Source organism: Amborella trichopoda, chromosome 1 (genome assembly GCF_054954075.1).
Source record: "Amborella trichopoda isolate Santa Cruz 75 chromosome 1, AtrichopodaSantaCruz75HAP2 v2.0, whole genome shotgun sequence".
NCBI classification, from domain to species: domain Eukaryota; kingdom Viridiplantae; phylum Streptophyta; class Magnoliopsida; order Amborellales; family Amborellaceae; genus Amborella; species Amborella trichopoda.
The window spans coordinates 14,900,023-14,927,063 of record NC_142336.1 but is presented as its reverse complement, the minus strand read 5'-3'; the positions used below and the strand labels follow the sequence as shown (position 1 = coordinate 14,927,063).

Below are 27,041 nucleotides of genomic sequence, written 5' to 3'. Positions count from 1 at the left end.
TGTGGACCGACTCACTAAAGACGCTCATTTCTTGCATGTTCGTACTACTTATACCATGGATAAGTTGGCCCAACTATACATCAAGGAGATAGTAATATTGCATGGGGTGCCTGTTAGTATTGTGTTCGACAAAGACTCCAGATTTACTTCAAGGTTTTGGAGTAGCCTACGGTCACCTATGGGGACCAAACTCACTTTTAGTACAACTTTCCACCCTCAGACAGACGAACAGTAAAAAAGGACCATACAGACCTTAGAAGACATGTTGAGGACCTGTGTTACAGATTTTAAGGGGAACTGGGATAATCATCGACCTCTGATAGAGTTTGCTTATAATAATAGTTTCTAGGCCAGTATCCAGATGGCACCTTTTGAGGCATTGTATGGGAGGAAGTATAGGTCACCTACATACGATAGCTTCCCTCCCCCCTACCTGAGCCTCTACCAGCTCTCGGCTACGTGCCAGAGAAGACTCCAATGACCCTAGCTACGAGCCTCCTAGTTGCGCTGCAGCCTCTTCCACCTGTAGTGTCTTCACCCTCCATCCTTCCAGCTTGTTGGCGATGCCATCAAAGTAAGGGAGGACTTTCGGTGCACTCCCTAAGGTGATACCCCTTAGCTGTAGGATCGTTGTTCCAAGCTCTTCGAGGGGCAGCTCCTTCAGCTTCTGGAGGCCCGTTCAAAAAATCTCAAAGATGGCACCCGACAGCCTTCACCCTCCATCCCTCCAGCTCGTTGTGATGCCGTCAAAGTAAGGAGGACTTTCGGCGCACTCCTTAAGGCAATCCCCTTCAGCTGTAGGATCATTGTTCCAAGCTCTAAAGGCCCGTTCGAAGAATATCAAAGAAGACACCTAACATCCCTCTGCAAGTGGGCCTAAGCAATACAGTAGGTGCGACCACAGCAAACGAATATGGGACCTACTGAAACCTCAACTAGAGTCGTCCCTTGTATCTCTAGGGCAACCTCGATTTCAGAAGGCATAACCTGGGCGGCTGGATCTATCATTTTGTCTTCATCTTCAATGGCTTTGGCTCGCATGGGGCTGGCTTCTGCCTCGACAACAGGAGAAACTTTAGCTAGATCCCCATCCGGGGTCATCACCTCAATGTCCCTTTCGCTTGGGGCTGCCTCTTCTTTCTGTCCTCCCTTTTCTTGAACCACCGCCACCTCCTCGGCTGGTTCGGTCCCTCTCTCTTCTTTTGTGCCCTTGTCCTCCTGGGCAGTCGGTTCAGCCATGGGCTCTTCTATGGGGCCCACCTCTTCTGCTACCAGGGGTACTACCTCTGAGCCCTCAAAGTCAAGCCCTAGGAGAGGTCTTGACTCTGCAACCTCTCCTACAACCATGTCATTGGGAGTGGCAATCGTGTGTTGAGATACTCCCTCTTCAGCCCCCCGGAGCATCGGCCTCCTCAATGATCTACTACCTTCGATCCTTCTCCCTGGACCGACCCCGAGGTTTCTCCTTCCTTGCTTGCCCCCTCTGCATTAGTAGGGGCAGCAGCGTCCCGCAACTCGGCAGCCGTCTCCACCACAGTTTCTTGGGCAGCAACCCCAAGGCTTCCATCACTGGCCCCATCGATTTCTACTGGGATTGGACCCTCTCTTTCAACCATAGAAGATGCCTATTGGTTGGAATCAATTTCAATCAATGTGGCTAAATCTTATGCACCAGCCTCAACCTCAGAAGAACTTGAAGAGGGCTCAGGAGATGGAGTGGGTGATTCTCTAGGACAGAGGGTGAGTCTAAAATGATCAGAGACACGTAGCACTCTGAAGAAGCCGAGGGTGAGGAATTGCCCTCTGGCTCGTAGACCGCTGGGATCTTAAGCCCTTTGCATTTTGGAGCCTTGGTTGACTTCTTAGCTCAAGCGAGGGGAGCCGCTAGGGTAGCCCACTTTCTCTTCTTTCCTTTTGCATGTTCCAGTGAAACAACTTTGGAGGTGCCCGTTTTGGAGGAACTAGTGGCCAGCTTGTTATGCAGACTGCTCCCTATGAGTTCGTTTATGTCCTAGACCGGGCGTGTCTCAAACCTGAGAACCTTGCGACCCTCCTTCCATCGGAAGATCGCAGAGAGATTGTCAAAAATACTCTCTGTATCATTCTCCATAATAAGAAATATGGACATGGACTTGTCTCCAGCAATCTGACGCAGCCGCCCAATCTCGAGCCAGTCATGGGAGAAGCCTAGAGTGAATATCTCGCCTAGGGGAGGAGTCTTCGCCATCTTCTGCTGCCTTGTATCTTGACTCCAACCGCTATTCTCCCCCTTCCAAGGGTGGTCCACATCCAAATACCCCTTACTGGTGATCCGCCACCAGCGTTTGTGAGCTTATGTCTCCTGCACTATTATGTCAAAATGGGGCAGCACATACTTGTTGATTTTGGTGGCATGCGGCCCAAGCAGTGCGAATATGCTTCAAGAGGCAAGTCTCCCAATGGGTTCCCAACTTGTCCTTCCAGTGAGCAGCCTTGCTATGCCGCTTCTTGAAGAACACTGAGAACGAGCATCCTTAATCTAGGCGAATCGATGAGGGAAGTATCCCTCAAGATTCACACTATGGATTGTGCGGTAGGCAAGGACTCCACCCCTGACGCTCAGCATAAACATCAGCTCTTTCTGGCTGGTGAAATCACCATCTAGGTGGTGGCTCAGCTCGTCAACGAATGCACACTCTGTAAGGCCATCAACTGGGAATGCAACCCGAGTCATGTGAAAATGGTCATTATAAAACAAGTTCGTGCGCATGACCAGGTATGTGGAAAATTACCTTCTGCCCGATAATCTTCAAAAGGAATGAGCACATGGTATCTTCCAACATCCTGTTTTTAAGGTAGATATCAGGGAAGTAAGCTCCGAGCCAGCCATCAACATAATGGATTGGGAAAGGGGTTTTGAAATCTCCTGGGAAGGCATCACCATCTACTATGTCGTTCCCTCCTTCCTCTCCTTGATACAATCTCCCCCTAGAAATGGTTCCTAGGACATAATAGATGCTGCACAGGACTGGTTGTGCGAGTGCATACTCTTTTCCCCACGCCATGTCACAGGCCACATAGAACGTGCATGGATGAATGAAGTCTGCCCCTCCTGACAGAGCAAATTTGCATAATAAAAGTGCTAGGTAAGCTGCCAAAAAGATATTCCCATTCTCCTTCCACAGCTCAAAGACTGAAGGGGCTTCCTTTAGGGATGCCTTCTTCCTTGGTGCTGAACCAACTTCATATGTGTAGTCGCCGTAGAAAAATGCTATCCATTCAGCGAAGGAGACCCGTCTACTTTTGGGCTCATCGTAGAGTAGCTGGTAGATCCCAAACAGTTCTTGAAGCCCAGCTGATAGGGCTTCTTTCCCTACTCTTTTCCCTCCAAAGATGATTGAGTTCAGGGGTACAAACTCTTCATACATAGTGCTGAGGAGCGGAAGCCCACCAATGAAGTGCAGGTCGATCAAAGACATTCTTGCCTCCCCATGACCATGCAACCACGTATTGCTGACATGGCTCCAAGTTTCCAGCAATACTTTGACCTTGTTTGAGCAATGGGTACAATAGCCCGTGGAGCATTGGATGGCGGCCAATAGGGAAGCCTGGTCAAAATAGCTATGAAACGGCTCAGCACTCTCAAAGTCCATGATGAGTAACCCTTCAAATACTGGTGCTCGCCTTGCACCGCAGGCCAGTAGAGGACCATTTCATGCTTGTGGTTTTTACCATCCTCTTGCTTAAAGTTGGCAAGTCCCTGCTTGAGGCTATATCCCGGTGTAGGCAATGCAGGAGGCCTACCCCTTTCTCTACCCTCACATTTCTGTCGCTGTCTTCTCTCACCCCAAACCGGATGGGGTCGCTCACAAAGGTGATGCTCAAAGGCCACCTTGGTTCACCCAAAGCCTCAGTGAACCGGATTGGTTAACCTCTCACCAAGCTTTCACTGGTGAATTCATTGGTGTCAAGCTTTTGTACACAAAGGCTTCACTGCCACGCGCAAGGCACCAAAGGCATGGGCTATCGCCGTCTCGCAACCAAAGGCAGGACTATCACCATCTCACGGCCAAAGATGGGCTATCACCTTCTCACGATAAAAGGTCGGCTAACGCCGTCTGTTGAATCAAAATGCAGCGTCGAGGGACTAACCCCGTCTGCATCTAACACTTGTGCTCCAGCTATTTCCATGCTTCACACGTGCAGCACACCACATCCCTCAAAATCTGGGCACGCCACCTGTCACTCACAGCGTGGCTTGTCACCGCGCGTGCGGAGGGTGACCGTTCGTCGTCCCATGCCCCTTCACCTCCCCGACCGTTACAACCTCGCAATGCCTTGAGTTCTCACAGGTGTTTCCTCTCCTCGTCTGGAACTCATTCCTACAAGCCGGGAAACCCTTCCCCGTCTATTCCATCTCTTCCACTGGTGACCGAAGTTAACGGAAAGCCATTGGAATTCCTGTAGAAACTCCCCTGTCGGAAGTCTCTTGACGAAAGCTTCTGCTCTCTCTCCTTCTCTCAAAAAACTTTCTTCATTATTTTACCTTTTAGTAAAATAGTAAAATGGGGTTTTTTCCCTTTTATACTCAGCAGTGCCACAAAGTACCCCCCATGAGTTTGAAATGACTCTTCAGTCCTCGCCTCCAGGTGGCTGGGGCAGGTCAAGCCCGAGGACCGAATACAAGTCGTTGCTGCCTGTGCCTCATGAACCTGCTTCCATCTGTTGTTATCGTCGTGCCTTATCGCAACGCGCTTCACAAATGGCTATCGCCGCGTGCTTCATCAAGGGGCTATCGTCATGCTTTTCGCCAAGAAGCTAACGCCACATGCTTCACAAAATGTTATCACCGCGCACCTCACCAAAGGCTTAAATGCCGTGTGTCGCACCATTTACATTTCCTATCCTAGCGTCTTGCGCATGCTATAACACTACCGACTGTGGATTTTTCCCACTTTCCCTAGATCGTGACCTGTCATCCCCACAAGCAGGCCACCACTTTGCATCCCCAGAGAGTTCATTCCCTACACCACAGCTCTCACTCCTTAGGAAGTCAAGTCTCCAGTTCCCCGTGGAGTCACATTCCCTTACCACTGCAATGGTCTAGGTGCAGGACCCTAAACTGCATGGTCCAAACTATACGATCTTAAACTATAGTGGAGGTCTAGTTGCAAGACCTTAAACTCCACAGTCGTCGTTGCATGACTCTAAACTGCATAACCTCGGTCCAGCTGTATGACCTTAAACTGTAGCACACGTCTTGGCTGCATGACATTAAAAGGCTTAGCACCGTGGTCTAAGCAGCGGAGGTCTAGTTGCAGGACCTTAAACTGCATGGTCCTAGCTGCAGGACTTTAAACTGCATAACTATGGTCCAAGCGACAAGACCTTAAAACTGTAATGCACTTCCCTGTAGCAAGACGTTAAAACGACACGACAAATACTCCAGGCACATGACTTTAATATGTGAAATGGACCACCTCCCTCATCCCCAGTAGGAGTCACATCCATATAGCGGCTCATTATCCCCAGTGGAGTTAGGGTCATTCTTATCTCTTCAATCCGAAGTGGGGTTACACCTGTGCTCTGACCTGTCATTCTTAGCGGAGTTACATGTATACTATTGCTCATTATCCCAGTGGACTCATGCTTACCCCTTCAATCCCCTTGGGTCAGTCGCGCATCAAGCTATCATGTAACCCATTCCCATGAGCCATGGAGTTCCATCTTTCACCTTAGGGAGTCATACTTGTCCCCTAATCCCCAGTGAAGTCTGCTTCTCCATCTAAACCTCTTGTCGATTTTAACCATTTTTATCCCCAAGGGAGTCAAATTGCTATCCACGGACTTATTCCTCATGGAGCTTCACCTACATGGCAACCCACCTAAAATGGTCTAGGTGTACGACCCTAAACTGCATGGTCGAAACTATATGACCTTAAACTGTAACGGAGGTTTAGCCGCACGACCTTAAACTGCACAATCCTTATTGCATGGCTCTAAACAGCATAACCATGGTCTAGCTGTATAACCTTAAACTGTAGCGCACGTCCTGACCGCATGACATTAAAAGGCTTAGTACCATGGTCCAAACTATATGACCTTAAACTGTAGTGGAGGTATAGTTGCACGATCTTAAACTGTATGGTCATAGTTGCATGACTTTAAATTGCATAACCTCGGTCCAAGCTATATGACCCTAAACCATAGTGCGTGTCCTGACCGAATGACGTTAAACTGTGCATCTTCACGAACACCTTCCCTAATCGAGCCATCCATGTGCGCACACCACCTCCATAAATTCCCTAGTGAATCCATTCACTTCGTCATTTCTATTTATCAACCCTCAGTGAGTCTCACTCATGCTCACAAAATGACGAACCATCCCGCCATCCATACTCCTCGTTAGCTAGTGGGTCACCACTTTTCATCTTCCACACATACATCATCCATCTTTCATAGGTAACCTCGTGCCATCTCCCCAAAGTAAGTCCAAACCACCACCCTACTCACTCTATGGCCTCAACAGATTGCCATCCATCTTCACCATGGTCCAGCTATATGACCCTAAACTATAGCGCACGTCTTGGCCGCATGATGTTAAAAGGCTTTACACAGGTCCTGAAGGTATGACCCTAAACACGCCTAAACAAAAAAGAAACTAGCGGGCATGGCGTATACCTGGACAAGGGAATGTCATGAGTAAAAATAACAGATAGGCATGGTCAAGAAACCATGAGTAAAAGAGTTCCATAAAAAAAAACATCTGGGCACGGTGAAAACCTGAAAAGACACCGTGAATAAAAATAGATGAAAAGGGTGGACATGACCGAAAGGTCATGGGTAAAAGAGCCTTGAATAAAAGGAAGTTGGTGAAAATCGTCTTTACGACGCCACTTCCCTAGTCAAGGTGAAAACCTACAAAGGGCGCTTGGACCAACAAAAAGCAAGTTGACACAACATCACAGTCTCAGCCTGCACCTAATTGCCAAACAAGAGTAATTCTGACTAATGAGGTCCACAATAAATCCTCAACTGCCAACATCCAATCATTGCACAAAATGGCTCACCCGAGAGTGAGAGCCTCATAAGATCTCCCACACTTCAACACCAAAAACAAAAAGGAGTCCCTGAGGGTGCGGGGGGTGAACAATAAAGCCCTCAAAATGCTAATGATGCTCACGAAGGCAAGAAACTAACAAAGTCAGGGCAGAACCTATTAGAGACTTCAAGGTGATGCCTCGCCATGAGGCCACATCGCCAAAATCCCTCCCTAGCCGACAAGCCCTAACCTTCGAGATAGGCCAACAAAAAGCCCCCGACTGGACCCCGCAGGATGAGGGCCCACAGAGGTACCTTGATTGTCAAAATAAAACATGGTGTAGCAGCAAACAACGTTGACTGAAGGCTCATAGCACTTGGCTGCCAGATAGACTCGATTCTAGCGACTGAGGTCCACACAAATGCCTCAGCTGTCAGAATCTCAATTAGTCCCTTGAGGGTGAGGACTTCGATAATCCTTCAAAAGTCTCTTAGTCCCCTAAAGTCTCCACGGATGGACCTGTACATTTCATCCAAATATCTGATCATCCTAGTCACAGCATTACGTGGATCTCCTCGGCAAACACGTGGTCCTGTGGCTAGGAAGAAAAAGAAATAAAGTCAGAGCAAAAATTTTCGAATGTTGTCCTTCTCGCTTCTCGAAACACAACATTCGGCAGGGCATGCTATTTTAAGAAAATTTTCAGCACCATGGGTCCCCGATGCAGAATAAAAAAGAGAAACCGGTCAATAAAGCCTGACAAATAGTGAAAATTTCGACAGTCTCAGAATGGCCCCAGAACTGGTCAAGATCTCCTCCAAAAAGTCTTGTGCCAAGTTTCATCGCATTTCGACATGTTTAAAGCAGTGTAGACTGAGAAACTATTATGGCAGAATCAGCCTCTAGCACCCTGAGATGGACGCCTATAACTAGAACCCTACTTTCGGTGCTTCAAACAGTTGTGGGACTACTGCCATTAGATCTAGCATGGTTGAAAACACCCAAGGGTCAAATTTCAGCTTAAACAGACACTCCAAGAAGAAGTTAGGGGTAGAAAATCAAAACAGGAGGAGCCGCACACTATTCATGTGCGGCCACCCTGCAAGCAATCACCATTAAAGGGGCAATCACGAACAATGACTTGCAACTCTCATATCTCACTCTTTTGAGGTCGGATCATTCCCAAATTTTGTGAGCGTATTCGTCTTGTCAAGACAAGCTTTTCGATATGTGGCACGCCCCATGACGATGCCCAAGTGAGAAGAAAAGCTAGAGAGAAGTTGCCGATCTATGAAGGAAGTTGCAGGAAGATCAGCAGCGACACGCCTCGCTCGAGCGGCCAAATCAAGGTTCTCGCGAGCCCGATCAATGTGAAACTAGTTGCATCACATGCATCAGGTCCATGACTATCACTGGCCTGAACCCCACGCATGATAAACAATCATATTTCGCACACAAAGCCGATGAAGTGGCTATAAATTTTGGCACCGAAATTTAAGATTCTGGCCAAAACTCAAAAGGTGTGAAATTTTCGCCCGAGCACGAAATCAAGCTGCGTTTGTTGCCATGCAATCGTGACAGCATGCTCAGTGTGATCTAGTGAAGAAATCATGGAAAAACATCAAGGAACGAGCACGCTATTGACTCGAAGTTTATAAGATCCATTCAAATTTCAAGTCATATGATCATGGTTTAAAAACACGATCCATGACTTGAAGTTGGTATCAAATCGATCGCCATGCCAAGTCCTACTAGAAAACAATCATCTTTTGGACAACAGACACTAGAGCAACCCCAGATCATCCATGAAAGATCATGCACATTCTAGGGTAGCAGTAGGGACTGTTCTGAAATTTTCACAATTGTTAGGAATGGGCAAATCAGTGATTTTTCACCCTATTTTCTATTTTATTTAATTTAGTTAAATTTTAATTTTCAGCAATTAAGTTTAATTTTGATCAATCCACCCATGTTTGGGCAAAACTCTATATATATCATGTACTCTCATTGTACAAGGGACCGAACTTTGCTTAATAAAATCTCCATCTTTTCTCATTGTTGGGTCATGACTTGAGCGAGAGAGGAAGGAGAGCGAAACTTTTGGGATGGTACCCCTCAGCTTAAGGTAAATCATTTTCTCTCTCTTCTCTTCTTTCCTCTCTTCTTCTCTTTCTTCTCCTTCGTCTGAGTTTTTCTCAGAGGTTATGCGCGGCAGTGGCAGTGTCGAGCATGCCTCTTTCTTTCTTTCTTTTCCCCTCCTGTGGTTTCACAGGTCGTACATGGTGATGGCAGTGCCATGCAGAGTTCTTTCCCCTCGCTTCTTTCGTCTCTATCTCTCAATGAGGAGTGTAGACGGCGATGCCTATTGCCACTCACAGGGGTGCCACCCTGTTGCGTGCCTATCGCAGACGGTGATGCCTATCGTCGCTCGTGAAGGGTCACTGCAATAACTATCGCCATCCATAGGTTTCTCTCGTGCCCACTACCCATCGCAGATGGCGATGCCTATCGTCGCCCATAAAGGGTCACGGCGATGCTTACCATCGTCTGCAAGTTGTTTTCGTGCGCTCGACGTCTATCACCGTGCGCGAGCTTCCTTCATGCGCTCGATGTCTATCGCCGTCAATAAGTTTCCTTTCATGCGCTCGATGCCTGTCACCATCTGCAGGTTTCTCTTGTGTCTCACACCCACCGTTGCGTGCTTCATAAGGATTTATCATCGCACGCTTCATAGGAGGCTATCGTCGCGCACTCCACAAGAAGCCATCGCCGCCCGCGAAGGGATGTGTTGCCTTCTCGTGTTGCCAACGGCCATGCCTAGCACCATTTGTAGACTGCTCACCCTCTAACTGTGAGCAGTAGCATCCAGCGCCGTCCAAGGGCCATGACACTATTACTCCACGACTGTGGGTGGCGATGCCTAACGTCGTCGGGACCCCATCTCTTCGTCGTCTCGTACCTTCTCTTCATTGCCTTCTCTTCTCACTTGACTGAGGGTAGGCTTAGTCTAGCACTGCCATAGCGGTCTGGCTGTCAAGCAGTATTGCCGTTGTACTGGCCTGAGTACCATGCTCGTCTTGCTGTCACACCAGATTAGGACAGTCATACCGGCCTTGGTTTCGAGTACGATTGCTGTCGTGCTGGTCCTGAGTTCCATGCTCATCTTGCTACCACTTCGATCTGGTCACTGTCTAGCTATCATGCTAGTCTCATTCCTTCATCAAGTTCTCTTCTCTTTTCTACCTTTATTTGAGCCTTCCACTTCATCACCCTAACTTCACCATATGAATATGCATTGCCCTAAGACAAGGGTGGGTCCTTCGGCCCACTTGTCTTGTAAGTTAACCATGATAATGTTATGCAGAAAACAAAGAGATTGCAGATCAAGGGAGGCGATTCCGAACCTGTTGAAGCTGCTAGGGGGATTTCTGTGTTCTAAGAGGGCGTCCATGCGAGTTAGCCCTAGTAATTTACAGACCCAGGTGAGGTTGGTCCCCACCTCACATATCAAATTCCTCTCTCACTAATTGAGCACCTGCTCTTGTCCTATGAATAAGGTTCCCGAGATAATGATCTCAGTCTCGGGTCTTTTGAACCCCAGACATGCGTCACCCAATCACCTAGATCTGGGTAGGCAAGATCGAGGCATCCGACCAGCATTCTACATTTATCAATAATGCATATTGTAACAAGTTATCTAGACTACCTATTTTTGAGATTTTAAATGTTTATTAATCTACTAGATCTAGACTATTTTTTAAATATTAAGTTTTATAACTAGGGATGAAAATAGATTTTCAAACCATCATAAGGTCTCTGATACTAGAACAACAGCTCTACTATAATTTTAGAGATGTGCCTTACTTCTACAGTATATAATGACATTTGTATGTTGGACTCTTAATGAGAAGATGATGAAAATAATACCAAGCTCCCAAGATTAATCGCAATGTCGTAAGAAGTTTCCATTTTGAGATGAAATATATGGGAGAAGCCTCACATTAAGATAACAAGAGATGGAAGTTCAAGACTTCTATGTTTATCTCAAGAAAATTATTTAGAAAGTATTTTAAAGAGATTGAAAAATTGCAAGCCCATAGATACACCCATTTATAAAGGCTTGAAATTGTCAAAGAAAATGTGTCCATTAAATGACAGTGACAAAGCTAAAATGGAAAGAATTCCATAGCTATAGGATACATAAATTATGTCATGTTGTGTATAAGACCGGATATGAGTCATTCATATGGTCTTGTGAGTAGATTTCAGAGTAAACCTGAGACGGCTTATTGGCAAGCTGTAAAAATGGTACTCAGATATATTCAGAAAACAAAAACTTACAAGTTGTGCTTCCAAGCTACAACTTAGAGGTTATTAGGTACTATAATGTAGACTTTACAGGAGATGCAGATGATAGAAAATCAGCCTCAGCATTTATATTCCTCTTTGGAGGTGGATGTGTTTTTTGGTCTAGTAAGAAACAAGGTTGTGTAGCTTGGTATACTATGGAAGCTGAGTATATTACTTGTAGCATTGCTACAACTTATGCCGTTTGGATTAAATGCTTCATAAATGATTTGAAGCTGGATATAGCCGATGGACCTGTTAAACTTTTTTGTGATAATCAAGCTATTTTCTCATCAATTATAAATAGAGCTTATAGTTCAAAGGATAAGCATATTGAAATTGATTATCATTATATTTATGATATTATTGGAAAGAATGAAATAACTGTAAATTATTTATTATCTTCAGATTTGATTGTAGACCCTTTAACAAAAGAATTAAGTTCAAAAATATTATCAAAGCATGTAGCTTTGATGAGACTTAGAAATATCTAAGTCAGAAACTCCCAAAAGAGATATTTTTCTTTTGATATCTTAGTCATAAGAGGAAAAGTCGTATTAACGTGAAAAAACCCATGGCATGACTTTGAATATTTTTTTATGTTATGAGATGCATAACTGCATTAGCATGCAAATCCTCATAACAAGAATATGCTCATAAATGTTAAACTCACTAAGTGGTATAGACTTTATGATATTTCAATATATTTGGCCCTCATGGCCAAGTGGGAGATGTTGGTATGTGTGGGTGGCCATGGGCTATTAAACATGCTATATTTTTTTCTCTCTTTATCTTCATCGTATATTTTATCTTTATCAATAAAAAAGGCATTCTTAGAGAGAGAAGATGCAATTATCCAATGGGTAGAAAATAACTACCCACCTCCCAGAATTAGAGGGCCACATTTCTCAGAGATTTCAGGAAGAAGTTAAACGTTGGAGAACGACCTCCTCCCGTCCCTCTTTAAGAAGGGTTTCATAGCTATAAAGAGACACACAGCAAAATATAGAGTTCTCATTGTTCTGGTATAACATGGCCTCTGTGATCCACAGTCTTACGACATTGCCATTAATCCTGAGAACTTGTTATTATTTTCATTATCTTCTCATCAAGAGTCCAACGTTGTCAATGGGTACAAAACTATAAACCCATTAAATTGCTTTTATTCTTCTCTCTCTAGATACTAACCTATTAAACTGCATTTATTCCCCTCTCTCTCTCTCTCTCTCTCTCTCTCTCTTTCTCTCTCTTTTTTTGAGTAGTCTTGTAGTTAACTTTAGTTGGGTCTTCATCATCTGCTTATTGTAATGAATTGGTTACATTTTTTTTTAAATAGTAGTTATTTAATTCAATTAATTGGTCATTCTTCTTCTTCTTTGTAATTGTTGTTATATGCATTACTACTATTTCCTATTCTTGTTGTTGTAGTTTGAGGGCATGGTTTGTGTTATAAGGAAAACACACTTTTCTTTGTTTCGAGATTGAGTGGTTTCTATGGGGTGGATATTCATTGTTTGATGAACTTGTGCATTAATTTTGAGTTTTTTTCATGGTATCCTGATCGATCTCACTCTTACCCATGCAATCTCTTTCTCCCCACGATCTTCTTTTCGGATTTCTTCCCACCATCTTCTTTTTGGATTTCTTAGCTCTTGCAAGACTCGGGCGAGTACACTTGAACTCGACCGAGTTACTCAGTAGGGGGCAAATCCATAGCGTGAGTAGATTAATTTAACATAGTTCATTACATTATTTCTTTGACTTTTTGCATTTCTTAGAGCATAGCTTATGAGTTCATTGTAGACTAACAACAATCAAATCCTTGCCATTGCTTATTCGTTGAAAGAAAAAAAAGAAAGAGTGTATTAAGTATGGGTGCAGTTGGCACACAGAAGCATCCGTAGCTGTAGAGGTAAGGTGCACCTTCAAATTTTATCACGGTATATAACTTTGAATATAAAATGTTCTTAGGATTATCTCAAAATCTATTTCTATATCTAATTATAAAATTTTAAATTTCAAAAATGGTTAAAATCAATTAGATCTATAAACATATGAAAATCTTGAAAATGGATGGTGTAGATAATATGTTGTAAAATGCACTATTTTTTAGACTTCAAATCTTTTTATTTTTCATGGTCATGCATCTCGATGTCGAGATAATCAATCAAAGGATTTTTCAGTATTAAAACTACCTTATCCAATGGATTTTTGAGGTGCATCTGTAGTTCTACATTATAAGGTTGCATCCTTATATAAACTTTTACCATTTTGATGGAGCCCATAATTAAATACAATAAAGGACACTGTTGTTTAACCGTGTTTATTGTTAGCGCCTTTGCATAGCCATACCTCCTTGTATACAATAGCCACCGCATAGGCCTGCCAACCCTCTTTAATTTTTGGAAAAATGAAAGAGTAACAGGGAATTTGTATAAAAATAAAAAAATTAAAAAATAAAAGTAAAAAAAGAAGAAGAAGGTAAGTCAATGAGGATTTGAGCCCCTACCATTTGATGAGAATAGAGTCAAAACCTTCATCACAAGACTTGTTGGTACAACCGCCAAGGCCCCCGCCCATTCTCAAATCGTAGGGAATTTGTAACTTGAGATCTACAATTACACCGTGTTTCTATATGAGATCCACAAAAAAACACTTTCTTATGAAGATAACTGAAGCCTAATAAGAGTTCTTCTTGGGGTTTTTCTCAGCAGCAAGTTTCATATTCACTAAAATATTAAGCATGGACCAAACTATAGGATTCCAGTGTTGTAATCATACTCTTCAAAGAAATGTTAAAAAACACGACAACTCGAATTATTCTCCTATAATCCCAAATAGTGTTAAGAAAATCGACTTGGCCAAAGTAATCGAGGTGAGTTTTTCATTTGCGTTTGAGTAACTCGGTCGAGTTCATGCCATATTAAGGATATATATATATATATATATGGAAAAAGCTAGGGTTAGCCCACTAGCTTATATGAACATATGATCCCAACGGCCCAGATTGAATCTGGGCCGATCTTAAGATCATGGATGTCCGATAGTATTCGAATTTTTACTATTTTTTACAAATCCAAATTGCTTGAAATTTTAGGTGTGTGTTCATAAAAAATAGGTGAATCTTTGAAAAATATTTTACAGGAAATAAATTGATCAAAATAACCCCGACATGTTTCGGGGTGTATTTTGGTCATTTTAATTTTTATGAATAATTTTTTATATATTTTTTTATTAGGTATGCCTTGATGAGAAGAACACACACCTAAAATTTCAACTGATTTGAGTTTGTAAAAAATAAAATAAAATTCAAGCACTACCAGACATCCATGATTGTCAGATCGGCCCAAATTCAATCAGGGCCATTGGACTCATATGATCTAATAGGCCAACTCCAGCTTTTTCTTATATATATATATATATATATATATATATATTTGAGTTTGTCTGGAGTTAACAACCCCTCAAAATACAAAAGTTAAAGTTAGTAGGGGTTGTAATGGGTGTATATATTAAAAAGATGATTACTTTTTGTTTAAAAAATTATTTTAATTGGTATCTTAACTATTAAACAAAGGTAAATATGAAATTTTTATAAAAGTACAATGACATTTAAGAAGTTAGTGTCCTGAAATTTTATTTATAGAGTACCCTTGTCTTTTAATAAAAATTTCAACTTTGTTCTTTATAGAAATGACAAAAGTACCCTTTGTCCTGTAGTAATATTTATAAAATTGTCTTCACTTAATGGTGAAGATATCACAAAAAATATCTTTTATAAAAAAATAAACTACAAAATTAGTAAATCCATCATTCACGACTCTCTCTATCTTTAACCTTCACAACTCTCTATATCTTTAACCTTTATAATATGGAAAATGATCCTATGAGCCAGTGGGCTCAAGAGTAAAAATGAGTCCAACGGCCCAAATTGAATCTGGGCCGATCTAACGATCATAGATGTCCGAAAGTGTTTGAATTTATTTTTTTCTACAAATCCAAATTACTTAAAATTTTAGACGTATGTTCTTCTCTTCAAGCCATAACTAATAATTAAAAAAAAAATCAGCAAAAAATAAATTGACAAAAATACCCCCAAAACGTTTCGGGGGTATTTTGGTCAACATTTTCATGTAAAATATTTTTTTGATATTTTTCAAAGATTTACCTATTTCTGATGAATACACACCTAAAATTTCAAATGATTTAAATTTATATAAAAATAATTAAAATTCAAATACTACTAGATATTTGTGATCGTCAGATCGGCCCAGACCCAATCTGGGCCGTTGGGCTCATATATATATATATATATATATATATATATATATATATATATATATATATATATATATATATATATATATATATATATATATATATATAGCATAGGCTCTAAACAATTAAATTAGAGCTTATCTTCAAATGGTGTCGAAAAATGAGGTTTCAATACTAGAAATCTTTGTGATAGCGTAGATCGACAGATCTATGAAAACTTGAAAATCTTGAAAATTGACGGTCAAAAAATGCTTTACAAAATACACTATTTCCAAAACTTGAAATCCATTTTTTTCTTATGTCCATTCATCTTGATGTCGAGATGATTAATTTGAGGATATTTGGGGATCTATGAAAACTTGAAAGTCTTGAAAATTGATGGTAAAAAAATACGTAACAAAATACACTATTTCCAAAACTTAAAATCCATTTTTTTCTCATGTCCATTTTTCTTGATATCACGATGATCAATTTGAGGATATTTGGGCATCAAAACAACCTATTCTAGTAAAATTATTGAGGTAGGCTCTAATTTAATTATTTAGAGCCTCGGCTCTATATAACCTTTCCCCGGGTCGAGTTTCCATGGAGTTGCAGCTCTAAATGTTGAACTTGAGCAGCATCTACTGTCACCGTTCATTAACTCGGATGGTAACGATTACCCATCACGTCTTGAAAAAGTTGACAAAAATGAAATGCCAGTTTGATGATTATTGAGTTTTTTGTTCTTGTATTGTGGTTTTTGATTTGTAATTATTTATTGGGGGCTTATTGAAGCGTTGTTCTTGTGACTATTCATTGGGGATGGATGAATTAGGGTTTTTATTTTCTTTTCTTAATTTTTTTGTTAATTTTTGTCGTAGCTGATTCAAATTGAGTTAATTGTTTGTCAGATGGGATCTTTTTGTGTTGGGTTTCATAGAAATGATGTGATTCATGAGTGCATTTATGAATTTGAAGTGATATATTCATTTATTGTCTTTCCAATTTTTATTGCATACCAATTAATTTGAACTTTTAGTCCTTGTGAGATTGGATCCTTTTTATGGTGGGTCATATGAATTGCTCTGATTTATAAGCGGTTGAATGAATTGGAGTGGGGTGAATATGTTGATGCCATGATTAATGGTTGTTTATTTTGTGGGTTAGTTGATTTGCGTTGATAGTGTCCTCTTTATTCCCTTGTTTCTCTATTATTGCTGTTGCTGCAGCGGAATCAATTTGAGTTTTACTCTCAAAGGTTGAGCCTTCTTGTATTGGGCTACAATTTTTTTGTAACTGTTGTAGCTGAACCAATGCGAGTTTTACGGTGATACAATTTTTCTATAACTATTGTAGCTAAACCAATGTGAGTTTTACTATGATTGGTTAATGGACACCATTAAAATTTATTCTTCTTTGGATAAGAAATGCTTGAATTCCCTAAAAAGAATGTGGGCCGTATGGTTTTCAAATGTCAGAATACTCGATGCTTTGTTTAGATTTGATTTAGCAAGAAAAAGAGAGTGATGTATTGTTGGGCTGGTGTTTTTCTTTCTAATGCAGGGAGAAAATAACATGGGAATAATAACAATAGAAAAAAAAAATTTGAGAGAATATACATTCTCTCAAGGTCTGTTAGAGAATCCAGCCTAAAAATAATCTTTTCACGAGACTAAATTTTACTAAACTCATTCCCCGATTTACAATCGAGACTAAATTTTACTAAACTCATTTTCCGATTTACAATGAAAGGAGATCTCCCACTAAAAAGAGGAGAAACAATAGCTAAACAAAAAAAACCTCTCTCTACACATACTTTTTCTACTTTATCTCTTCTCCTTATTTTCTCTTTTAACCTATTTTATCTCATCCCTATTTTCTCTCTCTTAACTTGTCAAAGATTTCTCTCTCTCCTTATTTTCTCTCTTAAGCTATTTTCTCTCATCCCTATTTTCTCTCTCTTAACTTTATGTGATTTCTCTCTCTCCTTATTTTCTCTATTAACCTATTTTCTCTCATCCTTATTTTCTCTCTCTTAACTTCACGTGGCAATGATTTCTTTCTTAACTTCACGTACTAAATATTTGCTTCTAAATAGATGGCCCATGTTTTACCCAAAGCCTCCCCAACTTGGTTATTGTTGAAAAGATAAACCCCATAGATTTAACCTTATTCTATTTATATTCATCTTTTTTAGAAACTAACCAACTCAATTAATCAATATCAATTCAAGCACAAGATAAACTCATGCCCACCTAATTATCCTAGCTCCCTCCTTATTCTTAAGAAAATAAACAAAAGGATAATAATAAAAAAAATTAAAATAACCCTAATTTTATTTGCTTCATTCTCCCCGGGTTGGGAGAAGTTCAACCTCGAGCTAATCGAACTCAAATATTTTAGAGGCCTTCTCAAAAGTTGGTGATGAAGTTCCACCATGAGTCTTAAAACTTTTTCTTCAATTTCTTCAAGACTGATGTAAGACTTTTTTTCTATAACTGTGTTCCAAGAGTAATTGTTGAATACTAGTTTGGGCTGATTATTTCTAACTAAGAATGAGTCTAGCTTCAAAGAAGCACCATTTACAATTAATGAACACCATTGACCGTGAAATTTTGGGAGATCGATTTTAATATCAAAATCTAGTGGTTGCTCTATAGGACATGGATTTAACACCATTGACTGTGAAATTTTGGGAGATCGATTTTAATATCAAAATCTAGTGGTTGCTCTATAAGACATGGATTTGCCTGTAAATTTCTTCGTTACGCTTGAAAATAATACCTTGGGTTTGTCGTGGAATTACCTTGGGTTTATCGAGGAATTATTGGTGCAAGAAGAATGTGGCTATGAGCACATTCTTCATGATGAATATTGTTCTCCAACTGTTGCAACCTTTGATTCAACTGTTGCATGCCCTAATTCTTCTCACAGTTCGAAAATCCTCTAGGGTTTTAGTCAAATTTTCTATAGCATGTCCCTAACGATCATATGATCATCCCTAGCAAAAGCAAGATTAGCAGGAGCAGGATTAGCTTGATTATTGATGCAGAGAGAAAATAACACGGAAATAATAACAATAGAAAAAAAAAAAAAAAAAGTTGAGAGAATATATTCTCTCTCAAAGTTTACAAAGGAATCCACCCCAAAAATAATCTCATCAAGAGACTAAATTTTACTAAAAGCATTCACCAATTTACATTGAAGGGAGATCTCCCACTAAAAGAGGATAAACAATGACTAAACAAAAAAAACCTCTCTCTACATAGTCTTTTCCTACTTTATCTCTTCTCCCTATTCTCTCTATTAACTTATTTTCTCTCGTCTCTATTTTTTTCTCCCTTAACTTCATATGTCAAAGATTTGCTTCTAAATAGATAGTGTACGTTTTACCCAAAACCTCCCCAACTTGGTTATTGTTGAAAAGATAACCCTTATATTTAACCTTATCTTATATATATTCTTTCTTTATTATTAAAAAAAATAAACAAAAGAATAAAAAAATAAAAAAATTAAAATAACCTTAATTTTATTTGCGTCACTCTCACTTACAAAATTTCCATGTTTCTTCATATCATTGGGTGCTCTTTCTCTTTCTCAAGTTTCTTCAATTTTTGGGGACAAGATGGTGGATTGCATAGTCCTCCCTCTCTTTCTATTGTGCTGAATTTGAAGCACTTTAATGAAGCAGTTCATCACTTGATTGCTCATTGAAGATGCTGTGGCATACAGCAACAGACGATGATACTTTACCAGGATAAGTGGACTTCAAATTGCTGGTGATGCATTCCCAGGACAGGAGATTCAAGCATGTGGATTCTCCATTAATGTCACAACAGTTTGTATTTTCCAAGTATGTGTAGTACTTGCATTCGTGTATTCTTTGTGGTTTTTCCTTGTTATCAAGAACTACTATCATAGAAAATCATTTAAAAGTGTTGCATTTATTTTTCATTTGCAGTGGGTACGCCATTTCCAAGATGGTACAATGGAATACATTACTGGTACTGCATTTTAAGCTGACTCGTGATCTTTTATTTTGAGCTGGCGCATCATGTATCCACTGATGCAATTAATCTTGATTCTCCATCTTGCTTTTTGATCTCTTGTACTTCTACTTATTGATTTATCCGAGGCAGATCAACCTATATATCTGGTCACAGCTGATGATGTTGACGCACATCTTGCTATTCAATGTGCTCCAATGGATGACAAGAAAAGAAAGGTATTTTCATTATTTAAAGTAATTTGATGGTAATTCATAGTATGGAAATCCAAAGTGTTTGATTAAATATCTATTATAATAGAAGATATATTTTCTTCTATTTCCGTGACAAGTTTTATTGATGTTGATAGGGGGAGCTTGTTACAATCTTCGCCAATGAGCAACACAAAATAACTTGTGGCAAGTCTTTGGCTGAATGATTTTATATAACAAGGGCCACATGGATAGAATCGAATGTTCTTATTTTCCTTACTTTGTTTAAATGCAAAAGAACGGTTCTAAAAGCAAAGTCTGTTAGAAATTACTTAATATTTCTCATGTATGCAATCCAATAAGAGCACATGACCATTAAAAGTGGTCGGAAGTATTTGGGTGTGGAGATGCATAACTCAAATGTATAACCATTCTAACATGGACCTTCATGGTACTGATTTTGCTACTAACATACAAGTGTATAAATGATACCTCTATATTTAAATTTCTGAGTCATAAATTGTCCTTGTTTATGTCAGTACTAGTGACTTTTTGGCTGTATGAGCACCCATATTAGAGTTAGTATCTAAATTGGAGAGTTATTATCTAAATGGATGACTTTTTAATTAGCAATATACCATGAGTATAGTTATGACCTTGACAAATATATTTGGAGGCTTCGTATACCTTTTTCTGTAAATAGAAATAGATGTCCCAAAGGAAACTTCATAATTGCTATCATATGCTTTTTTCAGTAAATATACGAACTCAAACGAATTTATGATAGCTTAAGCTAAAATAACTTAAGGAATAGGTGGTGCAGATATGGTATGACCTTAGATTCAACTAAACTCTTTATTGTTTTTTTTTTTTTGAAATTATTAACTGAGATTCAACTAAACACTTATCACCTGGCATCAACTCACTGTTCAAAAATTTTTTTTGAAGCATTTCCTCTCACTCTTTAAGAAACTCCTTCGGAGAGAGAAATCCATCTAGTTCTGTTTTTTGGACAAAAACTTGAGCAGCTTCTGTTGCCTTCAATCCCATCAATTTTGACTTCAATGACATATCAAAACGTTTTCCATTTCTTGACAGAATTCTCCCTTGGACAATAGCATAAGATGTCACTTCCAGAATTATATAATCTTGAAAATTTGTCCAAATTGGTTATATAGAACTTGAACACAATATCTATGGTGCATGAGGTTGTATGCCTTAACAGATGCTCGATCCTACCTAGTACATATGGTCGATATCATTTTCTATGTATGTGTACGGACCTTTCTTTATATATGCATGTCTTTGATATTCTACTATGATGTGTACTTACCTCCCTTATCACATTTCCATCAGATGGTTAAGAAGCTGCAAAAAGAAGGATCATTGAAACTTGCCACCCTTTTGGATTGTTATCTCGAACGCCTTATCGGAATTCTCAATCACGAGAAGAAGTGGGTGGAGGAGTGCACTTCTCATGTATTTTCTTTGAAAGTGCCACACTCATAATTGCTACTCTTCTTCAGGTTCCAATTTTGATTCATCCAGCCTAAGCACATTATTTTTGGCTAAGACCTCCTATTCCTTGCTCAGGTGACCAAAGAGACCTTTTTGGAGTGCATTATGCAATTGCCAAAGCCCTTAATACCAAAAATTTAACAATGACTTAATAGAGCCTGATTGGAATTTTGTATGAAAAAAATGAAATATTTGTTTCTTGTTTTCTATATTTAGGCAAGTTGATTGAGTTCTAAGTGAATTTTTCTCCTTGTTATTGCTAATTCAAATGGTTTTTTATCGATGTTGCCTATTCCGTGGGCGATATGTGGATTGATATTGGATGGCTCTCTCTCTCTCTCTCCCTTCATGTTCTTGGTATCGGAGTCAAATATATGATACAACCATTTTGGTTTAATTTCTTCAAGGATGCACTTCATTTGTTCTATTAACAAGCTTCCAAAGGAGCACCAAATTTTTGCAATTCAAATATTATTCTTCCCTTTGTCTGAGTATACGGGAAATGGAAACACCATAAGCTTATTCTTCAGCACTAATACAAAGTATCATAAGGAAGACAAGAGAATAAATACCTCTCTTTCTTTCATTAGATTGAAACAAAGAAGCTTTGCTACCAAGATTCAATAGTGGAAATTAAAGATGAATTATGGGTTTTAGAAGGTCTATACAAAGAACAAAATGTTCGTGAAAATGTTTAAAAGACATTTAGATCATAGAGACCTTTGGTAGAAAACCTCCACCATCTCTCTCGTGCAAGTTAGAAAATGTTTAAAAGACATTTACAGCATAGAAATTTTGGTTGTAAACCCCCACCATCTCTCTCTCTCCCACACACACCCACACACACACAGATTTAGAACTTATAGAGGTAAGGCTGTCTCTCTTTCCCTCTCTTGAGGGTTAGGAACTTCTAGAGCAAAGATTCTCTTCTCTCTCTCTACTTGCTAATTACCATCGTAAATTTGAACAAAACAAATCCCAATCATCCAATCAATTGAAGACCAACAAGATGGTTAAGATTTTGCTGGCATAACTTGCCTTGCAATATTTATACTATTATTTCAAGACATTTACTCAAATCAAACATTAAACCCCTGCTAAAACATATGCATAACCAAGGAAAATGAGCAATTACATACAATTGACAAGCAATTGTTCAAGCATCTCAGCATCACAACAATGAGCACACCTCAAAGTCAATGAATATAAAAATCACGGAACTAATACGTGCATCAATCAAAATGATAGCACATTCTTTAACAAACTGAAATCGTATTTAAATTTACATAACTATTAACTGATAGCACAGTCTTTAACAAGCACTTGTCATCATGAAAAGGGTATTACATTCCCATATCAATAAAGTGGAGACCCTCAAATTAGAAGCCAAAATTTTTGACGCAAAGAATATCAAACAATTGCGATGCCACAATATTTAAGCCCAATCCATGCCGCTCCAAAGTCACGTTGTCTTAGTTGTACTTTCCACAGATCAATCTATGCCGCTCGACATTTAAGCACAATCTCCTTCTCCAAATGAAAGCGATAGCTCTTGAACACCCTAGACCTCACTGTGACGCCATTATCCAACAAGACCAAATGATGTAATAACCAAGCATAGTATGTATAACCTGCAACTCATCCAAGACTTGTATTAATCAACATACATTCTAGTTAACAGCACAAACTCTAAATATAGCCTACAAGTCAAGCTACTAATCAAAATAAGACACATTCCATATAGCTCATATGATATACACATTATGAACAACATACAAGCATTGAAATCAACATATGCACACTGTTAAAAGTGTGTACATGATGCCAACAGTATATAAACATTGTTGATAGTTTGCTCACTGATGCCACAAAACTATGAAGAGCGAATTGCATGGCAATTTGTTGCATAATGGACGAACCTAGCACAAGTCGGTAGCAAATATTGCGATGAAGTCTTCTCAAACTAGGGGCTGCATTGACCAAGGACATAGAAGCCAAGTAGAAAACATCAACAGTCTGCCAATGACCAAAACTATGCTGAATTTGAAAGAGATTATAACTCCCACGCAGCTTTATGCAATTTACATACTTGATTTATTTCAATATGTGAGTTTGTACAAGGTATGATAAAAAAGAGCAGAAATTTTGGAACAGTTACACAACAAGCAACTAGACATGAGATAATAGAGACTGCCACGGTAAGGTTGCATATAGCTCACATGACTTGCAACACATGTTACTAACATCCTATATATGCTCATGTAAAAGTATGCAAACATTGAGATTAACATATACACATTATGAACTAAAGTAGTGGCATTTGGTCAAAATCCAAAAAGACCTAAGGTTGCAATAGCCAAGCATATTATGTATGACCTGCAATTCATCCAAACATAGTCCAAATCACACAGGAAACACCTGTTGAAACAAATGGATGAACATCTTAACATCACAATAATGAGCTCATCTCAAATTCAATGAACATAAAAATCCTACAACCAGTACTTGCATGAATCAAAACGGTAGCACATTCTTTACCACATTCAAATCGTCTTTAAATTTACACAAAGAAGCTATGTAGTTATATACCCCCAAGAAATCTAATTAGCATCCATATGTATAAACAGAAAGTATGCAGAGTACATAAAAAATAGGCAGCCCACAGCCTGGGTGCTCTATACAAAAGCGCCCAACCAAAAAGGTGAGGTAATTAAAAAAATGTTATACATCCAAAAAACTAATTGAACAATAGATAGAAAAAGAATACAAGGAACCATAAGCTCAAAAACGTGCAAAAAAAGTCTCGTATTATCAATTATGCTCCCTTGGGGATTACTTATGCTCCCTTAGAGAGTTACTTGTGCCCTCAATACTAGGCCTCATAGGCCTCATGTACCAAAATATACATGAAATAACAACTTAGTAATAGTGGAGCATTTGAACAAGAAATTTTCATGTAACAATTTTCTATATACTAGGTTCCAATACTAAATAATATTCAGTAATGACATCTAAGTAGCAAAGTAAGCTCACAAGTAAGAAAGATGTATAATCATACCATTTGCAAGGCATAGCGGGACAATTACGCTTGTCATGACCTATGACTCCACATTCAGAGCACTTTCTCTTACTCGTTCTTTGCTCATTCCCAGGTTTGAGTCTCACATGAATAGGTGATCGTCCATTGAGCTTTGCACAAATTAGGGCCTTTATAGTCACATGTGGGCTTGAAGTCATAGAGAGAATGGGAGGAACACATAGGGGGGGGATTCATGTGGATGTGGCGCTACCAGTGATTCAAAAGTTGACGAGTTGAATCGGACTCGTCCGATTCGACTCGGGAACCGGTAGACCCGATCCGGTTCCAGTGAAATACCTGAAATCGCCCTGTTCTAGAGAAGAACCGGCGATTCCATGCCGTAAATAACCATGTGACATCATGATTCTCCCGATTCATGACGTCATGGCCCGCCGATTCTTCAATGGGCATTTTTGTAAATTTTCTTCAATGGGCATTTTGTAAATTTTAAAAGTACATGTACTTTAAGGTCCGTACACCTCGTCACGTGACTCTCCTCACTTTGCACGCGTTATCCTCGTTAAATACAAAGAGGTATTTATTCACTACAACTTCCTTCTACCTCTTCGATTTGGGATAATGTGAAGGTATTAACTTGAAACATTAATATATTATATATTTTGTTTGCGCTTTTAATACTACTAAGTAGCAAGTGGCTTATTGGTTATAACTTTCTTTCTGCATGTGGAGGGTGCGGGTTCCATTCTCCTTGGAACGAAAGGGGGTTCTTTTATCAACTATTTTTCTTGTCAATTTTATTTTTTTGAGGTCAAATTTTTTTCTTATAAAAAAAACGAAAGGTTTTTTTATCAATTTTGCTTTTTGTCAAATTTTTTTATTATCAATTTCGCATTTTTATCAATAAATAAAAAGTTTCTTATAAAAAAAAATGAAAGGTACTTATCAATTATTTTTCTTGTCAAATTTCTTTTTTTTTGTCAAAAAAATAAAAGTTTTTGTCAAAAAAAAAAATAGTAATAAAAATTTCTTGTCAATAAAAAAAAAGTTCTTATAAAAAAATAATAATACCAGTATTTTTGTCATAAGAAATAAATGAAAGGTTTTTTTTATCAATTTCGCTTTTTGTCAAATTTTTTTCTTATCAAAAAAATGAAAGATTTTTTTATCAATTTTACTTTTTGTCAAACTTTTTTCTTATCAATAAAATAAAAATTTTCTTATAAAAAAAAATGAAAGGTTCTTATCAATTATTTTTCTTGTCAAATTTCTTTTTTTTTTCAAAAAAATAAAAGGTTTTTGCCAAAAAAATAAAAAGTAATAAAGAGTTATTGTCAAAAAAATAAAGTTCTTATAACAACAAAATAATAAAACAGGTATTTTTTGTCTAAAAAACGGTTCTTGCTAAAAACCAAAAATAATGTAATACGACAAACATTTCTTGTAAAGAAATAAAAGGTTTTTGTCAAAAAAACTAAAATGCTCTTATAAAAAAATCATTCTTTATGGTAATCCATGTATGATTAAATACTTCATCCATGATAGTTCGATGATTTTTATTTTGTGTGATATAATTTAATGATTAAAATAAGTTCATACAGAGAAAAAATATCTCAATATTCACATATTGATGAAAAAAATGAAAATTAATAATATAGTACCCCGATTTCTAATTGATTCCAAAAAAACAACATAATAATAAATTTTAATAATTTTTTTATATTTTGTTTACAGCTTAATCCTACTGATTCGGCCAATTCCCGATCCGGATCGTCGATCCACCGATCCGGATGGGTTTTTGGGGTGCCCGATCCGGGCTACCGATCTGTTTTTTAAACCACTGGGCGCTACCATAGGTAGAAGAAGTATGCTTTAACGATGTTTTTTTCCATATCTACTGTCACGCCCCAAGAATTTGCAATACTGCTATTCCTGAGATGTGACAGTCAAAACATATATACATCTCTTTTTAGGACAAATTTACAATGGAGAATTCTTAAAAAGTAACAAAAGAAAGTTTAAGCACAACTACTTTATCTTCCAGAATTGATCTTGACGAGTACTCAAACTTCGCAGTTATCCTGAAAAAAAAAATGTTTACCATAATTTGATGAGTTTGGCTTCATAATTCTAAAAATAATCATGGTTGAAAGATATCAATATTTTCAAAAAAGAGATCTATTAACATAAATACATTAACAGTTTCACTTTCAAAAATGCATAATTAAGTATAATCCGAATAATTGAAATGCATATAACATTTTAACGGTAATGCATAATTCAAAGGATTTCACAAATTACCCTACTGGCGTCCCAAGTAGGTCACCTATATATCCCATCAGCGTCCTGATGGGTCCACTTAATCCCTATCGACGTCCCAGATAGGTCCACTTAATCCCTGCAGGTCCACTTATACCTCACTGACGTACCAGATAAGTCCACTTAATCCCTACCGACGTACCAGATAGGTCCACTTATACCTCACCGGCAAACGGATGAGTCCACTTGCATACTTAAAGTATTTCTAAATCTCTTTAAACATTCGAAAGGAGCAATATCATGCACTCAACATATCACTGAAATTATTAATATGAATTTCACTTAAACCATTAATAACAGTCACTTTCAATAACATTTCAAAAATAACCAGTCAAATATTT

At 38.7% G+C, this 27,041-nt stretch overlaps 1 long non-coding RNA gene across 1 annotated transcript; it reads left to right on the top strand.

Annotated features, from left to right (window-relative positions):
- The first annotated feature begins 19,191 nt into the window (after positions 1 to 19,191).
- On the top strand, positions 19,192 to 21,741 carry LOC110008143 (uncharacterized). Its single transcript, XR_016044513.1, has 3 exons — positions 19,192 to 19,481; positions 19,590 to 19,853; positions 21,183 to 21,741. It is a non-coding gene; the product is annotated as an uncharacterized LOC110008143 (long non-coding RNA).
- The last annotated feature ends 5,300 nt before the right edge of the window (positions 21,742 to 27,041 follow it).